General features: G+C 40.8%; 1 protein-coding gene across 1 annotated transcript in view; it reads left to right on the forward strand.

The window, feature by feature from the left end:
* Positions 1-4,010: 4,010 nt before the first annotated feature.
* PASD1 (PAS domain containing repressor 1) overlaps positions 4,011-14,433 on the forward strand; it is a 191,345-nt gene continuing 180,922 nt past the window's right edge. The window contains exon 1 of the mRNA XM_073887869.1: positions 4,011-4,204. The gene's annotated coding sequence lies outside the window, so the exon portion shown is untranslated. The remainder of the gene's footprint in view (positions 4,205-14,433) is intronic.

Consider the following 14,433-nt stretch of genomic DNA (forward strand, 5'->3'; position numbering starts at 1 on the left):
ACTGAATCTGAGCCTCTGGGGGTGGGGCCTGGAATGGAAGTACTTGTCTGTAACAGGCCATATCTGATGAAGCCAGTTTGAGAACTGCTGTTAGAGATTGGGAATTGGTAATGTATGTTTTTAATGCTGGACTTGAAGATGTTTCTATAAAGCAGGCCTGAAATAGGTACTTTATTAAGCAAAGGTAGAGTCCTGCACAATGCTATGTATTGAAGGCTCAGCTTAAAATCGGGAGAGCTTTCTTGGCTACCCAACCATCATGTTGACTTTGCTGCAGTGTTAAGGAATTCTATGAAAACTGGTACAGGGACAGCCCTCTTAGAAACAGCTAAGGCATATTGAGAAATGGCCGCTGCTGTTCCGCTGATGCCTTCCTCTTATTTGGAAATCTTACTGTTGGCCTTGCAGAGAAGGGAAAAGCTAGCACAGGCATTAAGAGAATCTGGTTTCAAAAGCAAAGGAACTAATGGAGAAGACTGGAAATGGTTTCCTAGGCATATCTGCTCTATGAATAGTATGACGCCCCGCCCCCAAATACTTTTCCTGTCACTGCTTCCATCTTCCCGCTTCATTTCCTGTACACCCTGTTGTTTTGCCCATGCTCACTCCCACCTCACAGCTTTATACTGGCTGTTCCCTCTGCCCAGGACCCTCTCCCCCAGATCCTCCCAGGGCTGGCTCTTTCTCACCCTTTAGGTCTCAACTCTCATGTTGCCTCTCCAGGCCTCCCCCGTCCCTCTCACAACACCTGATATTGGATGAAATTATCCTGTTTGTTGACCTGCCTCCACTATACCGTGTGCTTCAGTATGCCACTGAATCCCCAGTGCCTCACACTTATTTTAGTATGGATGTTCTTGACCAACTGGAAGTACCAGAAACCACAGTTCAGACTGGCTTAAACAATGGAAGAGGTCAGAGATGGGGCCAATCCATCCGCACAGTTTAGAGTTCCTGCTCCATTTCTCTCTGATTCTCTCAGCATGTCCTTCTCAGTGTGTTGGTGACAACCTCAGGCTTCCCTGTCTCGTGATAACAAAATGGCCGCAGCCATTCGGGGGCTTCATCTGTACACCACAGATAGTCATCAAACCATTCAACAAACCCCCTGAGCTTCACTCTGGACTAAATCAGGTTACATACCCACTCGTGAAACAATCACCTTGGCCAGGCAATGCCAAGCATTGGTGGGTTTATGCCTGGACAAGTGCCCAGTTCCAAATCAATCACTTGGTTAACTCAGGCCACTCAGTGACCACCCCTGAGGAAGGGGTTTGATGCTGGTGAGGCTCCTAGCATGTTCACTGCAGGGCTCAACAGATGTGTTAAGTGGAAATGGCAATATGCAGTGTATACACACGTGTAGATATGGATATGGATGTAGATAGGGATATGGACATGAATACACTTTGGAGCATGGAACCAATGTCAGTGTCAGGACAGGGCAGGACCTGGTGTGGGGCCATCCCCCAGAGGACCTTACAGCTGTGTGAGGGCTGGGCCCGTAGTAAGTGGCAAGATACCAGCGGAGTCTCTCTGTACCAAATTTGTCAGTTCTGACTTAGGAAGAAAACTGAAATAGTTGGAGAGTCATCAAAATCTTTCTCCCATCTGTATCTGTGCTTTTCTGTTTGCAGGACTCTGCACTCTGTTCTGAAATCCTAACACATCCCTTCTCTCAACCCCTCCCTGGCCCCAGCCCTCCCCACAGCATCTGTGGTTCTTTATAAACACAGGTACCCCGGGGGCGGCATGCTGTATCCCTGCATACAAGCAAAGCAGCAGTGCAGCTGGATGTGCTCTTTGTGGGTATGGCACCTGGGGTTTTCCTGTTCAACCAGGTTTCATAGAACATAGCAGTTGCGGTCATTCAGCTAGGATCCCACTTAACACATGTCCCACAGACAGTAGTGGCAAGAGGCAGCCTGGCACCTGCGTCTGGGAGCACTGGCTAGTGCTCTGCTGTGTGATTCTGCCTTTATCAGCGATGTCATCAAGTTTACCTCTTGCCTGTTAACATGCGCAAAAACAGAACAAAAGTAGAGTAGAAATAATCTGATTTTTCTCAGCTATATGTAACTATAGAAATACTTGTTTTAAAGAAAAGTGTATGTTGCATAGCCTGATGTTTTATTGCTTTAAAAATACTCACAATAGAAAATGAAACTGTTTGGGAGCTGTGAAAAATGAAGTCTGCTCGCACTTCTACATTCCATTTCTTTCCTAAAAATGGGATGTAGAACAGACCAAGGGCACCATGCCTTCGCCCCCTGCCCAGTATTTCTTTTTTTTTCCTTTCCTTTCCTTTCCTTTCCTTTCCTTTCCTTTCCTTTCCTTTCCTTTCCTTTCCTTTCCTTTCCTTTCCTTTCCTTTCCTTTCCTTTCCTTTCCTTTCCTTTCCTTTCCTTTCCTTTCCTTTCCTTTCTTTTTTCCTTTCCTTTTCTTCTCTTTTCTTTTAATAGTGGCGTGGATCTTTTTTCTTTTCTTTCTTTTCTTTTTCTTTTCTTTTAATAGTGGCGTGGATCTCTTCTCCTCTCCTTTCCTCTTCTCTTCTCTCTTCTCTTTTCTGTTCTCTTCTCTTCTTTTCATAGTGGCATGGAGCCTAATGTGGGGCTTGAACTCATAGCCCTGGAATCAAGACCTGAGCTGAGATCAAGAGTCAGACATTTAACCAACTCAGCCCCCCCGGGTGCCTCCCCTAGTATTTCTGCTGCTTCTATGTAGAAATGCAGTCCTCTACCTCCACCCTTTGCTTAGTCCTCCTTCCCGACCCATCTTGGACCAACTAGAATTGGGATTGAAAGTTGAAGGGGAAATGAATAGAAAGCTCAGTCAAATGGAATAAGCAAGAGAAGTTAAACCGGTTTTTCCAACTGACGTGGCAGAGGGTCTGGTGGGAATTGTCATGTGTGGTAGGCAGAATTCTAAGGTGCCCCCAAGAGTCCCACTGCCTCGTGTGCCTGCCTTGTATCCTGTCTGCCTCTTGACTACAGATGGAGTCTGTGAATGTGATGGGATGATAGCTCTCTGGATTAGAGTACTGCATGAATTTGCTCAGGCCACCATAACCAAGTACCACAGACTGCATGGCTTAAACAACAGAAATGTATTGTTGCACAGTTCTTCTGGAGGCCAGAAGTCCAGGCTCCAGGTTTTGGCAGAACCGAAGAACCTTGGCTGGTAGACGGCCATCTTTTTCCTGTGTCTTTACATGCTCTTCCCTCTCTGTGCATGTCTGTGTCCTAATCTCTTCTTATAAGGACACCAGTCATAATGGACTAGAGTTCACCCTAATGACCTCATTTTAACTAATTACCTCTTTAAAGACTGTATCTCCAAATACCTTCACATTCCGAAGTATTGGGGGTTGGGACTTCAACATAGGGATTGAGGGGGAGGGGACACAATTCAGCCCCATAATATTACATTATATAGTCTGCTAGGCAGAATAGTGACTCCCCAAAGATGATCACATCTGAATCCTGGGAACCTGTGAAAAAGGAATTAAAGGTGCAGATAGACTGAAGTTTGCTATTTCGCCAACTTTAAGAGGGGGAGAGTATCCTGGATTATCCGGATGGGCTCGATATTATCACAAGGGTTTTGTGGTAGTCTAAAAAAATAGCACTCCAAAGATGTACTCACCAGTTTCTGGATTCTGCGAATATTACTTTGTATGTCAAGAGTGGATATCACCTTACATGGAGAAAGATGTGATTAAATTAAGGATCTTGAGAGGAGGAGTTTACCTGGATTCTTTTGGTAGGTGATCTTCGATAATCCCTCATAACCTAGATGCAGTCGCATGTATCCTTATAAGACGGAGGCAGAGGGAGTTTGAAACAGAACCACACAAGAAAGAGAAGGCCCTGTGAAGAGAGAGGCAGAGACCGGAGTGATGTGACCATAAGCCAAGGAAGCCTGGGGCCTGCAGAAACTGGAAGAGACTAGGGAGGATCCTCCCCTAGAGCCCCCGGAAGGAGTGTGGCTGTGCCCACATCTTGATTTTGGACTTCTAACTTCCAGCTGGAACTCCATGATTGCAGTTCCTTAGATAGGTCACCAGCTTCTCAAAACACCAGGAGCCCAATGGTATGCTTAAGAGAGTTCCAGGGGGAGCGTCACGATTTGGTTCTCGACTGGCCTGACCCCCACCCCCGATGTCTGCCTGGGTGAGCGCTAGTGGTCCATGCATTTCCATGCAGGTAAGCATCACATCAACCAATTTTGCTGACACTCTCTATGCCCGGTGCCCTGCCTTGTGCCTGCCACAGAATATCCGTTGCATGTGTTGAGTAAATGAATGTCATTCCATATTGTGTCCCTTTTTAGAATTCTTTCTATTGAGTTTGATATTAACATATGCTTTCTGTTTCCTTGAGTCCCTGAGGCAGCTGGGACTGCAGTGGAGTGGGACTCCATTGGGGAGACAGGGCCAGCTCTGCTCGCCCCAGACTACTGGCAGGGAAACCTCTAGACTTCGACCCCATATCTGCCTTTAACACAATGTTTTCTACAGAATGCACATTATTCATAATTTATATCTTTCGAACACATGGTTCTTTATCAGAAATAGATGTAGCTTTCTTTCTAGAAGGTGTGTGTTCTTTCTGTTAATACTGGGTTTTAAAAGTTTAATTTGTGGCAATTCCATAATAACAAGTGATGATTTTTATGTTTTTGTTATGTTTCATTTAGCTTTGATTTTACTACTGATAATCCGTTTCTTACTTACAATAACCTTCAGATAACTTCATGATTATCTCCAGTGCAGGAAGTTTAGCACAGACCACTGGGGTGACTGAGCAGGATCCCTCTAACCAGAAATAGTAAATGATTTAATTGTCACATTGAACTCAAGGAGCAAGCTTCCTGAACTCTGATCACCTGTTAAAATGCACATAATTCCTTTAACAAAATAAGCATCAGTGTGTTGAATATTTAATTATTTTCATTATGAATATGCAGTGTGGGTTTTGGTGCTTAAAGAGATCTCTCTGCATTAAGGTTCAACTTCTTTGGTGTAAAGTCATTATCTTTCATGTTCTAAAGAATTTTTACTGGGTTTTCTGAGAATCTATCAGACTGTATGTACCTTGTAAACTAGCTCAATGTGTGTGTTGAACTTCTTATTCCAAAATCTGAGTTGTAAAAGTTCCCAAGTGAGAACTGTAGCACATTAAAAATTTTTTAATAGACTATTTTTTTTGAGAAATTTTAAGTATACAGCAAAACTGAGTGAAAAGTGTGGAGAGTTCCCATGTATCCCCTTAATCCCCCCTCCCCAGAGCCTCCCCTGCCATCAACATCTCAAACCGTAGTGGTACATTCATTATAATCAATGAACCGACACTGACACATCATCACCCGAAGTCCATAGTTCACATTAGGCTTCACTCTTAGTGGAATGCATTCTGTGGGTTTGAACAAAAGTATAATGACATGTATCCACTGTTGTAGTATCATACGGAATAGTTTCCCTGTCTTAAAACTACCTCTGTACTCAACATACTCATCCTTCCTCCATCCCAACCCCTGGCAACCACTGATCTTTTACTGTCTCCATAGTTTTGCCTTTTCCAGGATGACACAGAGTTGGAATCATACAGTATGGTGCCTTTTCATATTGACTTATTTCACTTAATAATTGGCATTGAAGTTTCCTCTGTATCCTTTCATGGCTTGATAGCTCATTTTTAAAATTTTATTTGTATTTTTTCCCTCACTTTTGTTATTTATTTAATTTTTATTGAAGTATAATTAACATACAGTGTTATATTAGTTTCAAGTGTACAATATAATGATTCAACAATTCTGTACATTTCTCAGTACTCATCACAATAAGTGTACTCTTGATGCCCTTCATCTGTTTTACCCATTCCCCACCTGCCTCCCCTCTGGTAACCAACTGCTTGTTCTCTGTATTTAAGTCTATTTTTTTGTTTGTTTCTTTTTTTCTTTGTTCATTTGTTTTGTTTCTTAAATTCCACACATGAGTGAAATCGTATGGTATTTGCATTTCTCTATCTGACTTATTTCATTTAGCATTATACCCTCTAGATCCATCCATATTGTTGCAAATGGCAAGATCTCATTTTTTTTATAACTGAGTAATATTCCATTTTTTTTGTGTGTATGTATATGTATATATACCACAGATACACACAGTGTACACGCACACACACCACATCTTCTTTATTCATTCATCTGTGGGTGGACACTTGGGCTGCTTCCATATCATGGCTATTGTAAATAATGCTACAATAAACATAAGGGTGCATATATCTTTTTGAATTCATGTTTTTGTTTTCTTTGGGTCAATACCCAGTGGTGGAATTACTGGATTATATGGTAATTCTATTTTTCATATTTTAAGGAAACTCCATACTGTTTCCACAGTGGCTGCACCAATTTGCATTCCCACCAACAGTGTGTGAGGGTTCCTTTTTCTCCACATCCTTGACAACACTTGTTATTTCTTGCGTTTATGATTCGATCCATTCTGACAGGTGTGAGTTGATATCTCATTGTGGTTTTGATTTGCATTTCCCTAATGATTAGTGATGTTGAGCATCTTTTCATATGTCCATTGGCCATCTGTATATCTTCTTAGGAAAAAAATGTCTATTCAGGTCCTCTGCCCATTTTTTAATTGGATTCTTTCTTTCTTTCTTTCTTTCTTTCTTTCTTTCTTTCTTTCTTTCTTTTTCTTTCTTTCTTTCTTTCTTTTTTTTTTTTGGTGTTGAGTTGTTTAAGTTCTTTATATATTTTGGATACTAACCCTTAATCCGGATATGTCATTTGCAAATATCTTCTCGCATTCCATAGGTTGCCTTTTTGTTTTGTTGATGGTTTCCTTCAGTGTGCAAAAGCTTTTTATTTGGGTGTAGTCCCAATAGTTTAGTTTTGCTTTTGTTTCCCTTGCCTGAGGAGACCTATCTAGAAAATGTTGCTGCAACCAATGTCTTCTAGGATTTTTATGGTTTCAGGTCTCAAATTTAGGTCTTTAATCCATTTTGAGTTTATTTTTGTGTATGGTGTAAGAAAGTGGTCCAGTTTCATTCTTTCACACGTAGCTAGCTGTCCAGTTTTCCCAGCTCCATTTGTTTTAGAGACTGTCTTTTTCCCATCGTATATTCTTGCCTCCTTTGTCATGGGTTAATTGACCATGGATAGATTTCTGTTCCATGGATCTATTCTGTTTCATTGATCTTTGTGTCTCTTTTTGTGCCAGTACCATATTGCTTTGATTACTACAGCTTTGTGGTATATCTTGAAATCTGGGATTGTGATGCCTCCAGCATTATTCTTCTTTCTGAAGATTGCTTTGGCTATTTGGGATCCTTTGTGGCAATATACAGATTTTAGTATTTGTTTTAGTTGTGTGAAAAACGCTGTTGGTATTTTGATAGGGATTGCATTGAATTTGTAGATTGCTTTGGGTAGTATGGACCTTTTAACAATATTGGTTCTTCCAGTCCATGAGCATGGAATATCTTTCCATTTGTTTGTGTCATCTTCAGTTCCTTTCATCAATGTTTTTATAGTTTTGGAAGTACGTGTCTTTCACCTCCTCGTTTAAGTTTATTCCTAGGTATTTTATTGTTTTTGGTGTCATTACAAATGAGATTGCTTTCTTAATTTCTCTTTATGCTACTTTATTATTAGTGTATAGAAACGCAACAGATTTCTGTATATTAATTTTGTGTCCTGCGACTTTACTGAATTCTTTCTTCAGTTCTAGTAGTTTTTGGTGGAGTCTTTTCTATATACAGTATCATGTCACCTGCAAATAGTGAAAATTTTACTGCTTCTGTACCAATTTGGATGCCTTTTATTTCTTTTTGTTGTCTGATTGCTAGGACTTCCAGTGCTATGTTGAATAAAAGTGGTGATAGTGGACATCCTTTTGTTCTTGATCTTAGGGGAAAAGCTCTCAGTTTTTCACCATTGGTTATGATGTTAGCTGTGGGTTTTTCATATATGGCCTTTATTATGTTGACGAAATACAAGATCCATTCATGATAAAAACTCTCTACAAAGTAGGTTTAGAGGGATAACTCATTTTTAAAAATGCTAAATAACATTCCATTGTCTGGATGTACCACAGTTTGTCCATTCACATATTGCTTCCAAGTTTTAGCAGTTATGAATAAAGCTGCTATAAATATCCATGTGCAGGTTTTGTGTTGACATAAGTTTTCAGCTTGTTTGGGTAGATGCCAAGGAGTATGATTGCTGTATAGTATGGTAAGAGTATGTTTAGTTTTGTAAGAAACTGCCAGACTGTCTTCCAAAGTGGCTGCACCATTTTGCATTTCCACCAGCATTCCCACCGGTGGTTCCTGTTGCTCCACATCCTTGTCAGCATTTGGTGTTGTTAGTGTTTGGGATTTGGGCCATTCCGCTAGGTGTGTAGGTTGTATCTCATTGTTTTTATTTGCAGTTCCCTAATGACATGTGATTTTGAGCTTTTTATGTATTTATTTTCCATTTGTATATCTTATTTGGTGAAGTGTTAAAGCACATCTTTATCATAAGTATTTTAATAAAGATAAAAATCCTGACAGAGTTTTCAACTGTTTTTTAAAAGTCATCTTGTTCACTTGGCTGCTGCTTCCCATTACCAGAAATAAGAAACATTTTGTAGAATCTAAAGTGTATAAACTAAACATATAAATCAAGAATGCCCATTTTGGGGGAAGCACATTGGTCAAGGAGACAGAGGGTCTGGTTTCTGATTTCTTCTTGTCACAAAACATGTCATCTTAGGCGAGTTACTTTCTGAATCTCAGTGTCTTCTATAAAGTAAGGGGAATGGGTAAGATGATTTCTAAAGTTCTTGTAGTTCTGGCTTTCTTTTATTTTTGTATTTTATGTCAGTCACTAGAGTGTCCCATGTCAGTGGACGGACATCTGAGCCCTTTGATTGCCTCATGGTAAATTTAATATTATCATCTTGAAAATTTTCCATATTTCTTTCTGTACTGAAATGAAGAGCTTCAAGTGAGGCTGAAACCTAGCAACCAGCTCTCCTGAAATATCTCGTTGAATGTGTTGTACGTAGAGTGTATCAGAGGAGAGTATATACAGCAAAAATGGTAACCACGCTTCAGCATTAATTTCATTTGGTGACTCACCCACTCTGTCATCTGAAGATAGCATTGATCTAAATCGTGACCTTTTCTTCTAACTCGTATCATTAGAATAATGCCAGTAAAAGGGCAGTGACTCACCACTGGAGCAGATTCTTCTTGAGAAAATTAGCAGAGCTTTGTCATGGAAATCTTGGTCAAAGGGTCTTTTATTAACTTCACCTGGTGAGCAAGCCCATTTTTTTGCCCAGCCAGTTAAGGGCCTCTTCTATAATATGTTCTGTGGATTCAATCTAGCCCGACCATGTTATTTTGTTGATTCTTTCCCCTTCTGGCAGTACTTCAGGCTTTGAACGCACAAAATAATTTTTCCACTGATTCAGTTGTTAATCACCATTGCCTCTATAATTTGAAAGGGCTTAGGAGGCTTGTTTTGCAGTCTGGAATAGTTTTCATACATCACTTGTGGGCCCAAATCCCCCTGTTGATAGCGATTAATTGTATAACTGCACTGTCTTGTAGAAGCGGAAACTCGGAGTGACAGGGGTGTTGAAATTACTGTTTCCCAGTTGCCAAATGAGCACATCAGGGAGGAGAAAAATCCAGAAGTTTTGGTATTAAAAATAAAGCCTAGTAATTAGACCCAGCTTGCTTATTAAGTCAACATACCCTGGTCTTATTAAATTATATGTCACTTAGGTTTAATCTGCCCTTCTCTAGCCTACCAAATTCTGGAAGACGCTGGGTGTAACTGCTTGAATTCTTTCTGTAAAGTACTAACATAAAATTACATGTACTTGAAAACTTGATTAATACCTCCCAAAGCTGGAAGCAACCATCTCACAGTTGTCTCGTTTAAGTATTCATTGTTTGTTTGAGGCCCAGAAAGGGGAAGTAGCTTGCTGAAGGTCACACAGCAAGTCATGGAAAAGCTGAGACAGCATCTCAGTACTCCAGTTTCCGGGCCAGTCCCCTTGGTATCTCAGTAGCCCCTCGCCATCAGAGTTCCTGGGGATAGCGTTGAGTGTTCAAGAGAGTGTTAAATGATATTCTGTGCCAATTGCTTAAGAAGTATATAGTATATTAGTATATTTAGAAACACTGCTTTTCCAAATGGTCCCAGTATATAGGCTCTAGGATTTAAAGGGAGATAAATTAAGTTAAATTCCCTTCAGTGGGCCCTCTTGGTCTTCAGTGGACAGGATGCTTTTAGATTCATGTTGTGCTTATAAGTCAGCAAGATTGATTTCCACAAGAGACAGGAGAAATTTAGTGTCGTAACTTCATGTACGGACTTCTACTTTGGCATAAAGTACTAAGAGTAGCAGAAATAAAAGCACTACTAATGTGTAATTATTGGAACAGATCCTTCTGGTGAATAAGGGGCCAGTTATCAGCTTCTGGAGGTAATATTAGCTTTTTTTTTTTAATCTCTGGGTTAGTTTACTAGTTAGTGTTTAGTCATCATTTTTATAAATTCATTTCCTAGTAGGTATGGATTTTCTTCTCTCTGCAAGTTTACATACTTTCACAAGAAGCCTGCCTAAACTAAAAGTAAATAACTGAGTTTATGTTTCAGAATAGTTTTAAATGAATTTTAAGAAAGCTTAGGGCAGTTCAATAATTGGCTGAATCATCAAGCTAAAGTTGAGCTTCAGAGGCTATAAATAGCAGTATTGACTGGTTTCAAATATCCGTGGGGAAGAGCCAGTTGGATTGGGTTCTGGCAGTCACATCCCACTCTGTGTAATTCTTGTGTTCATTTTTCTGGAGGCTAATGCTATAGGGATCATGTAGAGCATCTTTTTATTCATTTATCCAGATATTACCCCATTAAATATTTAGTGAATATTTTCTATGTGCCAAATCCAAGGGGGACAGAGAGGCATGAAGGAGATGGTGCCTGGATACAAATAGATCCCAGGTTGGAGAAGGGAAATGGCAAGTGAGGAGGGACACCCCCCTTTTGGAGGTGCTCCAGCAGATGTCAGCTAGTGTCATGTTGGAGGCACACAGAAGCCACCCCTGCTCCCGCCAGGGTCAGGGAAGGTCACTAAAAGCATCTTAGAGGAAGTGACACCTAGCTGTGTGGGGAAAGCAAAGGGTTTGACGGGGCAGTGGGGTAGGGCTGGGGCTGGGAGGAGGGCATGTCAGTCACTGGGCAGAGCAACGCATGTGATACCAGGGTGGGAAAGGGTGAGAGGGTCTGGGGGTGGGGAGGCCGCAGGCTCAGGACAGAGAGGGCCTTGTGGGCACCATGCTTGGCAAAAGGAAAAGCAAGTGCCAAGGCCCAGAGGTGGAAGGGAGTTCAGTAAGGCCAGAGCAGAGCTGCAGACCTTCAAGGCAGAGAGTAGAGGCAGAAGCACAGGGCTAAAGGTCAGAAGATTGGGCAGCGGAGCACTAGCAGAAGGTTTTCGGCAGGAGAAGGACACGATCAAACTGTGCTGTTAGAAAGTGGGAAGAAGTAAAGGGATACACCCTTGTGCAAGTCTCTTTGGGTACAAGGGACACCGTAAAATAAACAACTCCCCCCTCCCAGCTGGGGAGTAGCTGGATGAATTTTGACTTATTCACACAGTGGCAAAAGTGAATGACCCAGCTCTACGTGTATCAACATGGATAATAACAGAAAACAAGAGGGCATATTGTTTATGGGTACACAAGTGCATGGAAATACCCAGAGTGCACAGAGGAGCACACGCCTACCTCAGGGTATAGGAGGAGCAGGGGGTCACCTCTAGCTGTTTGGTAAGGCTTTATTTATTTAAAAAACATTAGCTGAAGCAAGTATGGTAAAATGTTAATATCAGTTAAATCTGGGTAGTGGGGACATATGTGCATATTATATTTTTTGTGCACATTTTAGTATGTTTCAAATTTTTCAAAATAAAAATTTTAAGTAAAAAAAGGATATTGTATCAATTCATGTACTCTTGGCTTCAAGTAAGAGAATAAGAATTAAATAAAAAATATAAACTAATCTTTGCATCACTGTCCAAAAAAAGAAAAAAAAAAGAAAAAAAAAAGAAAGAGGTCTAAAGTAGGCTTTTTATTATCCCATTAAGGGTTGATAAAGTACAGTCTGTTGTGGGCCCTATCTGGCCTGTTACCTGTTTTTATATGACCTGTGAGCTGAGAATGTGTTTTACATTTTATTTTTTATTTATTTTATTCTTTTAATGTAATAATAAGCATTTATTATTACTATTATTATTTTTATTGTTATGTTCAGTTAGCCAACATATAGTGCATGTTTTTTACATTTTTAAATGGTTGGAAAAAATCAAAAGAAGAGTATTCCAGGGGCGCCTGGGTGACTCAGTTGGTTAAGCATCTGCCTTCAGCTGAGGTCTGATCTCAGGATCCTGGGATGGAGCTCTGTATTGGGCTCCCTGGCTCAGCAGGGAGTCTGCTTCTCTCCCTCTCCCTCTGCCCTCCCCCCTGCTTGTGCTGTCACTCGCTCTGTCTCAAATGAATAAATAAAAAAAATCTTAAAAAAAGAAGAATATTCTGGGATATTTGAAAATTACATGAATTTCCAACTTCAGTGTCTGTAAATAAAGTTTTATTGGTAGACGGCCATGCCCTTTCATCTAAGTATTGGCTATGGCTATTCTTGCACTGCAAGGGGACAGCTGAGTTGAGACAAAGATGGACCACAAAGCTTAAACCATCTACTGTCTGGCTTTTCAAGAAAGAGTTTGCTGATTCCTGCCATTTAACAAAAGAGCCCAAAGCTAAGTGGTTCTAGGATTGGTTAATTCAGTAGTATGATGTTGGGACTCCAGGTGGTTCTCTATGTGCATGGCTGCCATATCTCTGTCACATCTATGGCTGCCGTTGCTCCAAGCATCATGTATCGTATGACAATGTTCAAAGGTTGTGATGGGGTAGGGGGACTTGCCTCATATGTCTCTCCCTTTTTTTTTCTTTCTTTGTGTACATATGTATGTGTGTGCGTGTGTCTCACTTTTTAACAGAAAGGCTATCCTTTCTCAGACAGTATAAACTTGAAAATGAAAACGTTGGATTGGAAGGGGCAAGAGGGGAGACCACTTAGCAGTGCCACCATTTGGGAGAGACATGAAGTGACAGGAGCTTGGACCAGGGGCGTTGCATGGAGCGGAGGTGGTTGGATTCTGGGTATATTTTGAAAGACGAGCCAATGGACTGGATGTTGGAGGAAAGAGTTGAATCAAGCAGGACTCCAAGGTTTCTGGCTTGGACAACTAGGTGTCTTGTCATTCCAGTAGATGGGCAGACAGTTTTGGTGTATGGGTGAGGGTCAAGTCTCAATGTCTTTGCTGTTTTGCCATATTTCCAAGTAATAAGAGGTGAGAAAATAAAGCAGAAGCAGTGTTTTTGCTTAAAAGATCTGTAACTCAAAAGTGTTGTTTTTCTACTCTGATTAAAGAGAGTTGCAAGTTTACAAAGTGCTTTTATACCCACTTTTTCATTTGACCCTCAACTCTGGAAATCGGAATGGCAGGAATCCTCCTCATTTTACAGATGAGAAAACTGGGATGCAGAGAGGGGAAGTCCAAAGGCTGGAATGGAAGGTGTGTCCTTTCCTGGGTCAGAAGGAGCTGTTAAAACTGACCCTGTCTTTCCTGGGCGACATGTTTGCTTTTGTTTACCTTTGACGTACAACTGGCTAAGACTCCACTCTGTTTTCTCCCTCTTTAATATTACACACAAACATCATTTTATATTTTAAAATATCTTCCTATTCTTTTAGTATTTTCATAACAAAAAACCAGACAGTAATTTGAGTTGTTTGCTTATTTTTAGATGATCGCACGTAAGTGTTTTGAATCATCTCTAAAAGCTTATTTCCACGGCACATAACAAAATTAATTAAATTGCCTTTTGAAGCAGGGCTGCTTTGTTTCCCACTGAAACGGTGACTCATGAGGTCTGATTGAGTCTCATTTATATTCCTCCTTCAGCAAGTAATTTAAATGTGAGTTATATAGAAAGGAAAAGGAAGAAAGAACAAGGAAAACAAACACAAACAGAACTATCCCTTGCTTACCTCTTTGATGAGTTATCAGTTATCCTGGATGTGGCGTTACATAGGTGAAAGCTGCCATATTTTGTTGGTACCAGAAATTCCTATTGACAGCAGCATTGATAACTGACAGCTGCGTGTCTTGGGTTGTGTAAGTGGGTCAGGGAAGGTAGAGTTTGGCCCAATACAAGGGAACACTTTCTGATCCGCTGAGATGCCCAGCATTGGTACCTTCTGGATTGGGTGGCAGTGAGCTTCTTGATGCATGGATATGAGAAGAGAAGGCCACTTGGCTGGAGGCGTGGGGGTAGAGGAGTTTTTATTTAAC

This window comes from Callorhinus ursinus, unplaced genomic scaffold (genome assembly GCF_003265705.2).
Source record: "Callorhinus ursinus isolate GAN/ISIS: 27379988/994484 unplaced genomic scaffold, GSC_fseal_2.0 scaffold84, whole genome shotgun sequence".
NCBI lineage: Eukaryota > Metazoa > Chordata > Mammalia > Carnivora > Otariidae > Callorhinus > Callorhinus ursinus.